Source organism: Balaenoptera acutorostrata, chromosome 21 (assembly GCF_949987535.1).
Source record: "Balaenoptera acutorostrata chromosome 21, mBalAcu1.1, whole genome shotgun sequence".
Lineage (NCBI taxonomy): Eukaryota > Metazoa > Chordata > Mammalia > Artiodactyla > Balaenopteridae > Balaenoptera > Balaenoptera acutorostrata.
Window position 1 is genome coordinate 22565248 of NC_080084.1, and position 14827 is coordinate 22580074.

Below are 14827 nucleotides of genomic sequence, written 5' to 3' on the forward strand. Positions count from 1 at the left end.
CCAAACATGAAACACACTCATACTCTGTCATAATATTGACACTCAGTCCAGTAATCCTCTACTGTAACAGCTCCTTTACTTTGCAGTGAAAATTGATTTGTATATTCTTTGCCTAACAAGATCTTTTTTGATCCACCTCCTAGAGTAATGGAAATAAAAACAAAAATAAACAAATGGGACCTAATGAAGCTTAAAAGCTTTTGCACAGCAAAGGAAACTACAAACAAGACGAAAAGACAACCCTCAGAATGGAAATAAATATTTGCAAACGAATCAATGGACAAAGGATTAATCTCCAAGATATATAAACAGCTCATGCAGCTCAATATTAAAACAACAAACAACCCAATCCAAAAATGGGCAGAAGTCCTAAATAGACATTTCTCCAAAGAAGACATACAGGTGGCCCAGAGGCACATGAAAAACTGCTCAATATCACTAATTATTAGAGAAATGCAGATCAAAACTACAATGAGGTATCATCTCACACTGATGGGCATCATCAGAAAATGTGCAAACAAGAAATGTTGGAGAGGGTGTGGAGAAAAGGGAACCCTCTTGCACTGTTGGTGGGAATGTAAATTGATACAGCCACTACTGAGAACAATATGGAGGTTCCTTCAAAAACTAAAGATAGAATTACCATATGACCCAGCAATCGCAGTACTGGGCATATACCCAGAGAAAATCAAGAGGGAGGGGATATGGGGGCATGTGTATGCATATGGTTGATTGGCTCTGTTGTGCAACAGAAACCAACACAGTACTGTGGAGCAATTATACTCCAATAAAGATCTATAAATAAATAAATAACAAGGAGAACAAAAAATAAAAGACACATGCACCCCAATGTTCATTGCAGCACTGTTTACAATAACCAGGTCATGGAAGCAACCTAAATGCCCATCGACAGACAAATGCATAAAGAAGATGTGGTACATATATAGAATGGAATATTACTCAGCCATAAAAAGAATGAAATTGTGTCATTTGTAGAGACATGGATGGACCTAGAGACTGTCATACAGAGTGAAGTGAAGTAAGTCAGAAAGAGAAAAGCCAATATAGTATATTAATGCATATGTGTGGAATCTAGAAAAATGGTACAGATGAAGAGGTTTGCAGGGCAGAAATAGAGATACAGATGTAGAGAACAAACGTATGGACACCAAGGGGGGAAAGCAGGGGTGGGGGGTGGTGGTGGCGGTGGGATAAACTGGGAGATTGGGATTGACTTGTATACACTAATATGTATAAAATAGATAACTAATAAGAACCTGCTGTATAAAAAATAAATAAAATAAAACATTATGTTGAAAATTGTAGCTAATGCAAAAAGTAAAGAAAAGGAAATAAAAGTTATACATATTGGGGAAAAAAAAACTAGTGTTCTGGTCTTGAGACTTCCCTGCCAGTCCAGTGGTTAAGACCTCGCCTTCCAATGCAGGGGGTGCAGGTTCAATCCCTGCTCAGGGAGCTAAGATCCTACATGCCTCGCAGCCAAAAACTGAAACATAAAATAGAAGCAATATTGTAACAAATTCAATAAGGACTTTAAAAATGGTCCACATCAAAAAAAAAAAAAAAATTAGTGTTCTGGTCTCATCTTCGGTTAGTAAAACCAAATGCTTGTGAAGAAGTACAATTACATTTTAATCCATTATTTCTCTCTAATGATGTTTTACATTGATTATTTTTTAGAACAGCTTTATATTTTATATTTACAGGAGTTTCCACCAAATGTCATTTTTCTGTTCCAGGATCTCATTTAGAACACCACATTACATTTAGTTGTCAAGTCTCCTTAGGCTCCTCTTGGCTGTGACAGTTTCTTAGGCTTTCTTTGCTATGGATGACCTTGAAAGTTTTGAGGAGGACTGATACTGTAGGATGCCCCTCTCCTGGAATTTTTCTCTTGTTTTTCTCATGATTAGACTGGGGTTAAGGGTTTGGGGGAAGAGAACTTAGAGGTAAAGTGCTATTGTCTTCATATTATATCAAGAGTATAATATCAACATGACAGCACCATTGATGCTGACCTTGATCATCTGGCTAAGGTAGTATTTGTCAGGTGTACTTAGTCTTCCTTTCCATTGTGTACTCTCTGGAAAGAATCTTATACAGCCCACACTTAAGGAGTTACGCTCTACCTCCTTGAGGGTAGAGTGTCTATATAAATTATTTGGAATTCTTCCGCACAGGGGATTTGTAGCTTCTCTCTCATTTAATTATTTATGCAATCATTTATTTATATCAGTATGGACTCAGGGATATTTATTTATACTTTGGGTTATAACCCAATATTGTTCTATTTATTATTTTGTTGCTCAAATTGTCCTAGCTTTGGTCATTGGAAATTCTTGTGTCCCTTTTGCATATCCTCGTCATTTTTGGGGGGGGAATTCCCTTAATCTCTGGAACTATAATTTGCTCTTGGATCATCTTGTATATATCCTGCCCCAGCTTTATCATCAACCATTTCTCCAAGGAGCCTTGGTTCTTTTTATTAGAGAACAGTGTTAGAGACCAACATCTAAATGTCAGTTGTACTATTGCTACTGGGGTGTCATTGCTTCTAGACCTTCTCAGCTGACAGAGCAAGGGAATATATGTGTGTATACAAACCTGTGTGTATGTATGTGTGTATATATATATATATATATATACACATACACACATATCTATAAATATTTCTACATGCAATCATATGTATCTATATTAAGCTAAACATAAGTTCATACTGATGTATCTGGCTCCAATTCATCACTATATGGATCATTCCAGTCTCTTCTCCTTGCTTATCTGTAAATTCGCACTCCAATAGTGAGAAAACTGGTTCCCACCATCCATGATTCACTTACTTAATTGTTCAGTTTCAGTATAATAGCATAGTAAAGTTAGAATTGTTAACCTGTACCCCTGGGGGAAACAACTTTATTGACTAGAGTACAGTGCTCATGTGCAGTTTCTTTTGCCTTTATAGACTCCACTCATTTCCAAAAATACTTAGGTCTACACAGTTTCCCCCCCATCCTTTTCAGTAAGGTTGTTCTATGTATTTATAATGCACTTAGATTCTTTTGTCAAGGATTGAATACCATTAGGGAACCCAGCCGACCTCCTAAATGATTTTGAAATAGTTGCATACATTAAGGTTTGCTCTTTGTTCTGTGAAATTCTATGGATTTTGACAAATGCAAAATATCATGTATCCACCATTACAGTAACATACAGAATAGTTTCACTGACCTAAAAAATCTTCTGTGATTTACCTATGCAACCCTCCCAAACTGCAGGTAACCACTGATCTTTTTACTGTTGCTATGGTTTTGCTTTTTCCAGTGTCATGTAATTGGAATCATATAGTGTGTAGATTTTCCAGACTGGTTTCTTCTACTTAGCAATATGCATTTAATGTTCATCCATATCTTTGAGTATACTGATAGCTCATTTCTTTTTATATGGAGTATTATTTCCTTGTATGGGTATACCACAGTTTTTTATTCATTCACATATTGAAGGACATCTTCTTTGCTTCCAGTTTTGGGAAATTATGAGTAAAACTGAATAAACATTTGCATGCAGATTTTTGTGAGGATTTAAGTTTTCAAACAGTTGGGTAAATACCTAGAAGTGTGAGTGCTGGATCATATGGTAAGACTATGTTTAGCTTTGTAAGAAACTGACAAGCTGTCTTCCAAAGTGGCATTACCATTTTGCGTTCCCACCAGCAATGAATGAGAGTGCTTGCACATTCTTGCTAGCAATTGGTATTGTAAGTTTTAAAGAAAATGTTTACCCATTCTAATAGGTATGTAGTTGTTTTAATTTGCAATTGCTGTTTTAATTTGTAATTCTCTAATGACGTGATGTTGACCATTTTTTTTCACATTCTTATTTGGCATTTGCATAATTTCTTTGGAGAGGTATCTGTTTAGATCTTTTCACACTTAAAAATTTGGTTGTTTGTTTTCTTATTGTTGAGTTGTAAGAGTTCTTTGTATATTTTATAAATAAGTCCTTTTTCAGAAATGTGTTTTGCAAATATTTTCTCCCAGTTTGTGGCTTGTCTGTGATATCATTTTTCAATGTGTTTTCACACTCCAATGGGATCCTTGATGAGGAAAAGAAATTAGTCAATTGTAAGAGGTCAGTAATGTCTCTGGGAATGCTCAACCTCCTCTCTCTAGGAATCCACTTTTCATTGGTCTTCCAAAGGCACTGTTCTTTTCAAAACCTTATATATGCAGTGTAAGAAAGATATTATGAGAAGATATCAGTACCCAAATAAGTAAAGAAAAAGTACATTTAAAAAATTTGATTCTCACAATGACCCTGTGATATAGATAAGGAAGATGTTTGCAATCACATATACCAACTTTGTTAGGAAAGTTTCCAGGTAAGGAGACTAGAGCCCAGGAAAGCTACATGATTTGCTCTGAGTTGCATAGTCAGCAAGAGATGAAGCCATGGCCAGACTCCTAGTTTCTATCTCCTGGCCCCAAATTCTCTTACCTATATCACACTGGAATCCTATCTTGTTAGCTGGAAAACCATTATTGCTTTGGTTTAAAGTACAAACTCGCTGATAATCCACATACATAACAATTTATTTTTCTGATGCATTTGAGCCTTGGCTGAGTCAGATAAATAACTTATTCAAAATGGAATGAGCTAAGATGCATCCTGAACTTTTAACTCCATTTTTGCTTTCTTGATGTTTTGTAGCTACAGTGGATCCTTCATAGTCTATCATCTGTTTCTTCCAGAAAATCCTTGATTGTACTCAACATTTTAGTGCAGATAGACCTTGGTATTTGCTAATATGTCCTTTAAGAGTTTGGGAGGAAAATATCTGTTATTTAACCATTTAACCAATTTGAAAATTGAAAGTTCCTTTAGTGCAGGATTTCTCAACCGTGTATTGTATTTTGGGCCAGGCATTTCTTTGCTGTGGAGGCCTCTTGTGCACTGCAGGATGTTTAGCGGCATTCAGGGACTCTACCCACTAGATGCCAGTAGCATCGTTCCCGGTTATCACAATGAAGCATGTCTCTAGATATTGCCAAATGTCCCCTCGTGGCAAGGGAAACCGTTTCTGTCAAGAACTACTGCTCTAGTGTTTAAACTGTTTGGTGACTAATGATTTAGGCAGCAGTAGATCATACTAGATTAATGTCAAGAAGATATAGATTTTATAAATTAGCAGAATTCATTGTTCTATGGTTTTATTACCTTATTGGTATAGTAATTTGGTACAGCAAAACAAACAAAATTTTATTCAAAAATTGTTAATAAAATGGAAGGAATAGGGCTAAACTAGGGGAGGGCTAGAAAAGGTGAAATAGAGGTCAACTAGGGGTTAAATATATTTTTAGCAAAATTAAACAGTTCTATGACCCAAGGAAAAGTTCCTCATAGGAGCATCTTTTGCCTTTTGTCTTTTCATTGTAGAATCATGAAATTTTATATTCTGTAGGACCTGTAGAGATGATATAGGTAAGTGCTAGAACAGAAAAAAGAGTGAAGCATTGTTGCTGGATTCATGTTTCATTTTAACACGATCTATTACCCTGAATACTATAATATACATGCCTTAATTATAGAAAATCTATAGTTAGTTATAGCATTAATTATAGCGTAGGAATAGTCTAGGAATCACACATTATTAACACATGGAAATTGACTTTAAAAATTGTCCTTTCTGAATTAGGGATCCCTAGAGAAATGGCTGATCCTAGAGCCAGGGCAGGGAAAATTCATGAAAAGCCTGGAACATTTTGTGGTAAAAGTAAGGGGGAAAAAAAGAGGAGTAGGGCATGTCAAAAGAACACAGGAACTGACTTTTAAGAGTTCCCAATAGCCAAAGCTGGAACAATTGAAGCAATAAAATAAATAATAAATACTACTGAATTACAACCTGAAGAATAAAATATTCATAAGTTCATATTGATAGAAATAAATGACTGAATAAATAATTAAGTGGTGGAGAAGTGACAAATCTTCCTTACATAAGAATTCCAAATAGTAACTATAGAAGGGATGAGGGAAATGGAAAAAAGACCACTAGAATGCCACAGTAATAATTGCTGGAGATAAGATTCATGGATGAATGCTAAAATTAATGGCTGAAATATTAAGAAGCAGGATATTTGCTCAAATATCTCTCCCCAAATATTTATTAATTACTGTGGTGAATTTAACACATGTCTACAAGTTCTTTGATGGTCCTCTAGGAGGTAGAGTTTAATTTCCCTTCCTGTGAGGGTGGGCTGGGTTTAGTGACTTACTTATAATGACTAGGTTATGGGAAAGGGAAAAATAGTAACTTTACGGTGAAAAAGCCCTAGTAGATAGAAACTTTACCAAGTGATAAAGGTTAGCTTCACTAGTAATAAGTCATGTTAGCATCAAGTACCCTCTGATATGATGCAGTGAGAAGGGTAATTCGCCTCTGTGGTATATTCTCCCCAAATCCATATAAGAAAACATCTGCAAGCTCAAACTGATGAATGGTCTACAAAATATCTGTCTAGTACTCTCCCGAAGTGTCTAGGTTATACGTAAGAAGAAAAGACATTGAAGCTGTTACAGATTGGAAGAGCCTAAGGAGATATGAAAACTAAACGCAGTGTGGTATTCTGGCTTGGATCCATAAACAGAAAAAGGACATTAGTAAAAAAACGAGTGAAACCCAAATAAAGTCTGTAGTCTAGCTAATAGCATTGTACCAGTGTTAATTTCTGAGTTTTGATAAATATGCCGTGGTTATGTAAGATGCTAACATTAGTGGCAGCTGGATGGAAGGTATAGGGAAACGCTACATTATCTTTACAACTTTTTTGTAAGTCTAATATTATTCCAAAATTAAATAGAAGATGTAAAAAGCCCCTTCTTTCTTCAAATGCTTATTGAATGCTTATTATGTGTTCAGAATGCTTATGAATGTAAATCACTTTGGAGAACAGTAAACATTACCCAGCAAAACTGAGCACACGCATTCCCCATGACCCAGGAATTTCACTCCTTAAGTACTTAAAAAAAAAAAAAACCAAACTCTTACACATGTTCACAGGAGACACAAACAAGAATGTTCATAGCTACATTGGTCATAGTAGCAAAACCCTGGGAGAAAACCCATGTGTCCATTTACAGGATGATGGATAAATTGTGGTATTTTTCACACAATGGGTTAATACAATATAGAAGTGTAAATTAATGAGGTATTGTTGCAAATATAAGTAAGAATGAATCTCAAAACCAAATATAGATTGAAAGAAGCAATGGACAGAAAAATGCATACAGTTTGATTCAATTAATATAAAAGGCCTAACCAAGCTAGGTTAAATAATATATTGTATGGGGATAATAAAAAAAATAGAGGGCTTCCCTGGTGGCGCAGTGGTTGAGAATCTGCCTGCCAATGCAGGGGACACGGGTTCAAGCCCTAGTCTGGGAAGATCCCACATGCCGCAGAGCAACTAGGCCCGTGAGCCACAACTACTGAGCCTGCGCGTCTGGAGCCTGTGCTCCACAACAAGAGAGGCCGCGATAGTGAGAGGCCCGCGCACCACGATGAAGAGTGGCCCCTGCTTGCCGCAACTAGAGAAAGCCCTCACACAGAAACGAAGACCCAACACAGCCAAAAATGAATAAATTAAAAAAAAAAAAAAGAATAATACTAAGTAGCGAAAAGTACCATAAAAAAGCACTGTGGTGTTTGGGGAGGGGAACCTCAGCGATGATATTTAGAAAATTTTAAAATTAATTATATTCATAAGAAAAAAACTAAACCCAAAACTAGCAGAGGAAGGAAATGTTTATAGCTGAGAGATAAAATAAAGAATAGAAAAACAGTAGAGAAAATCAATGCAACCAAAATTGATTTTTCAAAATATTACCAAAATTGACAAATCTTTAGCTAGATTGAGTCAGAAAAAAAAAGAGAAGACTCAAATTACTAAAATCTGAAATGAAGGTGGGGACATTACTATCTATTCTACAGAAATAAAAAGGATTAGGAGAGTACTATGAACAATTTTATGCCAACAAATTGATAACCTAGATGAAATGGACCAATTCCTAGATACTCAAAACCTACAAAGAATGAATCACAAAGAGAAAACCTGAATAAACCTATAACTAATAAGGACATTGACTCAATAGTAAAAAACCTCCCAACAAAGAAAAGCCCTGGACCTGGTGGCTTCTTTGGTGAATTCTAAAAGACATTTAAAGAAGAACTAACACTAATCCTTTACAAACTTCTGCAAAAAATTAAAGAGGAGAGAACACTTCGAAACTCATTCTATGAGACCAGCATTACCCTGATACCAAGCCAGACAAAGCACTACAATAAAAGAAAACTACAGACCAATATCCCTGATGGGTATTGATGCACAAGTCCATAATAAAATACTAGCAAACCTAATTCAGTAACACATTAAAAGGATTATATATAATGACCAAGTGGGATTTATTTCTGGAATGCAAGGATGGTTCAACACACAGAATTGATCAATGTAATATGTAATATATCAAGTCCCCTCCATGTGAATGTGTTCCATTTCGAGAGTACATTCGTTAAGTCCAATTGGTTCGTAAGTCCAACAAAGGTAGCCTAGGTACCCAACTAACACAATTGGCTATATAGTACTGTACTGTAATAGGTTTATAATACTTTTCACACAAACAATACATAAAAAACAAACACAAAAAATAAAACTTTTTAATCTTACAGTACAGTACCTTGAAAAGTGCAGTAATATAGTACAACAGCTGGCATGCAGGGGCTGGCATCGAGTGAACAGGCAAGAAGAGTTACTGACTGGAGGAGGGAGAGGACGTGGGAGATGATAGAACTGAAGGATCGTCAGCAATAGGAGATGGAAGGCAAGCTGCAATTTCACTCACACCTGATGTTGATGGCACAGGTTCTGGTTCCTTGCTGGATTCAATTCTGTCTACCCTCTTGAAAAAACGATCCAGTGATGTCTGGGTAGTAGCCCTTTTTTTCTTGTCATAGATGACACTGTCACACTGGATTGCATTCTGTACGGTTGCTGCAGCCTTCGTGTACCGTTCTACGTTCCAGTCCTGTGCCTCAAAACTAACAGTGCCTCCTGAAATAAAGAAAATCGCCTTGCCATTTCCTGCATCGTGAATCTCTTCAGTTCTTTAGTTACTTCTTCCTCCTGTCTGTCTTCGTCCTTTCTCTGGGCCTCCAATTCCATCAGGTCTTCATTAGTAAGCTTGTGTTGCACAGCAAGGAGTTCAGTGAAGTTGTCCTCTTGAAGATCTAGCTTGAAATAAAGATATTATGCTACTGTACTCTATACAGTACTATACAGTAAAGTACACAAAAGCACAACCACTTGTAGAGGATGCACACACGTGACAATGTATGCCAGACATGTGAAATAACTTACATGATTGGACATGTGAATGCATGTTCGACTCTTTGAAAGTTTACAACTTGAAGGTTCATATGTAGGGGACTTACTTTACCAACAGAATGAAGGGGAAAAAAATCACATGATCATCTCAATTGATACAGAAAAAAATTTTGACAAAATTAAACACTCCTTCATGATAAAAATACTCAACAAACTTGGAATAGAAGAAAATTAGGTCAATATAATATAAGAAAGATTTTCCTCTAAGAATAAGACAAGGATGCCCACTCTTGGCACTACTAGTCAACATAGTATTAGAATCTCTAGCCAGAGCAACAAGGAAAGAAAAAGAAAGAAAAGACACCCAAATTGGAAAGGAGAAATAAAATTATCTCCATTTGCAGATGACATGATCTTATATGAAGAAAACCCTAACAATTTCACAAAAAAACCTGTTAGAACTAATAGACAGATTCAGCACATTAATAGGATACAAAATCAACTTATAAAAATTAGCTGCACTTCTGTACAATAACAGTGAACAATTTGAAAAGGAAGTGAAGAAAATAATTTTATTTAAAATAGCATCAAAAAGAATGAAATATTTAGGAATTAACTTAATCAAGGAGGTAAAAGACTTGTACACTGAAAACTACAAAACATTGTTGAAAGAAATTAAGACACAAATAAATTGGAAAGACACCTTGTGTTCATGGATTGGAAGACTTGGCATTGTTTAGATGCCAATACTACCTAAAGTGATTTACAAATTTAATGCTATCCCTATCAAATCCCAATGACTTTTTGTAGAAGTAGAAAAATCTGATAAGGAATTAATATCTGGACTACATGGAGAACTCCTACAATTCAATAACAGCAACAATAACAAAAAACGTGATTCAAAAATGGGCAAAGGACTTGACATTTTTCCAGAGAAGATGAACAAATGGCAATAAGCACATTTGGAATGATGCTCAACATCACTAAGTATTAGGGTAATGCAAATTAAAACATATCTGAGAGAAGAACTTTCTAGATAGTGGGAGCTGGTAGAGCAGAGATCACAATGTAGACACTTGTCTCTTGCATTTCTGGGCAAGCAAAGTGGTCAGTGTGTCTGCGGCAGTGAGTGGGGGTGAAGTTGTAGGAGAGGAGGTTGGACAGGTAAGGGGCCAGATCATGGATGGCCTCATAGGCCGTTTAGAGGATGCTGTCTTTTATGCTGAGTGGCGAGCCATGCAGGTGTTGAGCAGAGGAGTGGTGTGATAATACTTAAGTTTTAAAATGGTATTTCTGACTGTGGTGCCCAGAATAGACTGTAGGGGTCAGTGGTAGATGCAGTGAGATCGGTTGGAGGCTAGTGCAATATCCCGGTGAGAAATGATGGCTGCTTGAACCAAGTTGTAGCTCTGAAAGTGGTGAGAAAAGTCAGATTCTGATTATATTTTGAAAGTGGGATGAGCAGATTTTCCTGAGGGTAAGATGTAGTGTATGAGAGAAAGAAAAGAGTCAAGGATGGTGCTAAGGTTTATGGCCTGAGTCATGCATTAATAAAAATCCTTTATATATAGAAATGAAAAAGGAAAATGTTGTAAAAGATGTTATAACAACAACACCTGTTTTTGTATTGTAATTTCATACTATTGTCATTCAAAAATGCCAACAGAATAACTCTTTTCTGAGAAGAAACCTATCTACAACTTATGGTTCTCTGCGAGAAGCCCTAATTTTATGCATATCCCATCAGCTTGCTTCTAGCAGAGGCACTTAGCCAGAGAGATGACTCTCATGTCTTGTTCTGCTCAGTCTTTGAGACTGAGAGTAAGTGTTTGGAGTATTAATATTTGTTCTTGGTTTTGCCCTGCTTGGAGGAAAATCTCATAAGTACTCCAGGTGCCCACAATGATGAAAATAATCATTACTAATTATATCTGTGGGCACCCAAGGCATAAATATGTACAAGATACTTAACAATAACAGCACTGTGGTATCTATTCTTACTGTTCCAGAGCTTACCTTGGGTCAGAAACTCTAGCAGGGGCTCCACACATTGCCTTTTAAATCTTCACAGCACATTGTAAACTATTATCCTTTTCTAACAGATATCTTGAAGTCCAGAAAGATTACTTAACTTGTTTAAGTTTAAATAGATAGTGAGGAATGGAGCTGGGCTCTCTAGACTCCAGACCTGTCTGTCTTCAAAGACAATGTTCTTTTTGATTTGCTGCTGTCTAATCTCAGGGATTTAGGTGAATGATGTATTTGTAACATGTTAATTCAACAAACATTCATTTAGTGCCTCTGTATGTCAGGAACTTGGTTAGCTTTACATTGGAGGATAAGAAGGTTGATTGATTAGTTGATGAAATGAATATTGAATACCTATGATATGGCCAGAGGTGTGCAGGGCTGTAGGAAGACAAAGATGAATGGTCCCTGCTCTTGAGGAAGAACCACTGCTCCTTGGAGGTCCCGGACAGTCATATTTGAATCTTATAAAATAAGAAGCAGTAGAAACCTAAATGGGGAGGCTTCTGAATGGGATGGCTACCCTGATTCATTCGGGCACTTCAGAAACTTATTAAAGTAACTTTTCACTTCTTTGAATTGGAAAGTCTGCACAATTATATTTCAAGAATGGTTTGAGGTAGGCTTATCTTTTGCTTTTGTTTTTCTAACATTTTCATTCAAATTCTTGTTTTTCTTCAAAACTCACTACTAGATATGCAATGAATAAAGATACAGTATTCAAATCACTTGAAGATCTGAATACATCATTTCACAACACAATTATCGGTACTTAACTCGCGTCATCTCTTCAGAGATCTTTCCTGCCTCTGCTGTCTAAATTAGACCCACTTCCTAACCACTCGACATCACTTTACAGTGTTAAATTTTTTCATGGCTTTATCACTATCAGACATTATTATCCATATGCACATTTGTTTATTGCCTGTCTCCTACCACTAGAATAGAGTTCCATGAGAAATTTTTATAGTGATAAAGAAAATTAACTTTACTTATTAGAAAATTAGAAATTTACTTATTGGTAATTAGAAATTTACCTATTAGTAAATTAGAGAAATTGATTGTAGTGTTAAAATTTGTCAAATGCTTTATTTCTGAACTATTTATAAGAATATTTATATACAAACCATAACAAAGTAGAGTACAGCAAGCACATTGCTCTATTTAAGTCAAAGTATTTTCTCAATTCTGAGCTTGCTCCTATCACTTCAGTTTTTAATTTTTAACAAGGGCATTCTGTGTTTTGAGAAAGTGCTTGATTCACACAGTATAATATTTAAGTGGAAGGAGAATCAATGATCCCCAATAAAGTTAAAAAATATATTTTCCAACCAATATGACTTTTTCATTAGATTTTTTACTTTTCTGTATTAAACTATGTTTCATGTTAAAAAAATCATACTTGCATTCATGGATGATCTAAATTGCTGGAACTAAATATAACACTTATATAAACCCATGGTTCATCTAAATACAATATAGAGTCAAATGTATATGTGTTTTAAACTCATTTATGTGAATATTTGCCACAAATAAAAAATGAACAGGATTGTTAGGAAATAAAGGAGACAGATACAAAGATCAGGAGAAGAACATTTTAGAAGAAAAGGCAAGAACAAAAGTTTCAGGGGCGCTAAAGAATGGAGTATGTGTGAAATACTCATAGGATGCCAAAGGAGATAAAAATGGAAAGGTGAGCAAGAACAAATCATATAGGGCCTTGTGGGCTATAATAATGAGTTGGAGTTTTATCTAAGATAAATAAATGGCAAGTTACTGGAGGGCTTAAGCAAGGAATGACATGATCTGATTTATGACTTAAAAATATCACTGTGGTCCCTTTGTGGATAAGGGATTATAAGAGGGCAAGAATTAAATTAGGAAAATCAGTTAAGACGCTATTATAATAGTTTAGGAAATAGATAATGAGTAGGACTAGGATGGTATAATTGCAATGAGAGAAAAGGATGGATTCAACTAGTGGGCTAGCTGTGGGGAATGAGGAGAAAATGATGGGACTTCTAGACTTTGGGCCTGAACAACTGGTTGGATAGTACCATTTACTTGGGTTGAAAGTCAAGAGTCTTGCTTTGGATGTGTTAAGTTTCAAAGGCCTGTTAGACATTTAAGTAGTGTTATTGAGAAGACAGTTAGACATACTAGTCTGGACCTCAGTACTAGAAAATATAAATTTGAGAGTTATTGGCTTAGAGGTAGGATTTAATAGCATGGGCCTGAATTAGCTTAGCCAGAAGAGACGATCAATAGAGAAGGGAAGAAGGCCCAGGGCAAAAACCTGGGTTTAGAAATCTCATAGAGGAAGAGAGGTCATCAAAGAAGACTGAAGAGTAGCCAGAGAAGTAGAGGGAGAACCAAAAGCATATGATGTCATAGAAGCCAATGTTTCAACAGTAATGATCAGCTCTGTCAAATCCTGCTGAGAAGTAGAGTAAGATGCGGCAAGGAAAGGAATCGCTGTATTTGGCAGCATGGAGCTTCGAAGAAGCGATGGGATGGATGCTTGACTGGAATGGGAGGAAGAGAGAATGTGATGTGACGGAGTGGAAATGAGGGAAAGAGCCAGAAAGAGACCTCGAGTCAAGGGAGGGTTTTTTTTTTTTTTTTAATTATGAAACTATACTTTAATGCACTCATTTTCAATATGCCATTTCAGAGAAAAATATTTTCATATCCAGGAGTTTAGCCAGAGTTATATATTTTAAAATTAAAAATGATAAAGACTTAATTTTATTCTAAAAAAATTCATTGTTTCTGAGTTGGTGCATCACAATATGGCAAATTTTCTATAAGAAGGTCTTTCCTAGGGACCAATTTCAGCGTATTGTGGTCTGTGTGAATACCTTGTATAACAGATGTTCTCAGCATCAATTCAACATTAGAACCTATTTTTATTAGCTCTTCTATTTTTTTAGGAGAAGTTTCACTTCTTTACATTTGAATTCTTCGTTTATCTTTATTCTGGCTGCTTCTAATGCCCTAGCATCATTGTTAAAAACTTGTTATCTGGTGCTGTGCAGTGTTTTAAAGAGCTGTAAAACCTTGGCCGCCTGACCCATGGCTCTCCTCACCACTGCGGCTACTTCTCCTAATGGAGGGTTTTTAACTGAGGGATATTTTGGAGTCGGTTTCTGTGTTGATGAGAATTATCTAGTGTACAGGAAGTTATGATGATGCAGGGGAGACAGGGGATATGGGCTGAAACACAGTCTTTGAGCTGGTGAGAGATGATGGGGCCCAGAGTGCAGGTGGAGGTGTTGCCTTGTGATAGGAATAGGGACACCTTGATGCTGTCATAAGAAGAGGCAAAGCTCTGGTAGATTGTAGTTGGTGGCGGGAAGATGAGGGAGTTTCTGTTGGGTTGCTTCAATTCCACAGCTGAGAAG

General features: G+C 36.2%; 1 pseudogene; it reads right to left on the bottom strand.

The window, feature by feature from the left end:
• Nucleotides 1–14170: 14170 nt before the first annotated feature.
• Nucleotides 14171–14500, bottom strand: LOC103003662 (complex III assembly factor LYRM7-like; annotated as a pseudogene).
• Nucleotides 14501–14827: the final 327 nt, after the last annotated feature.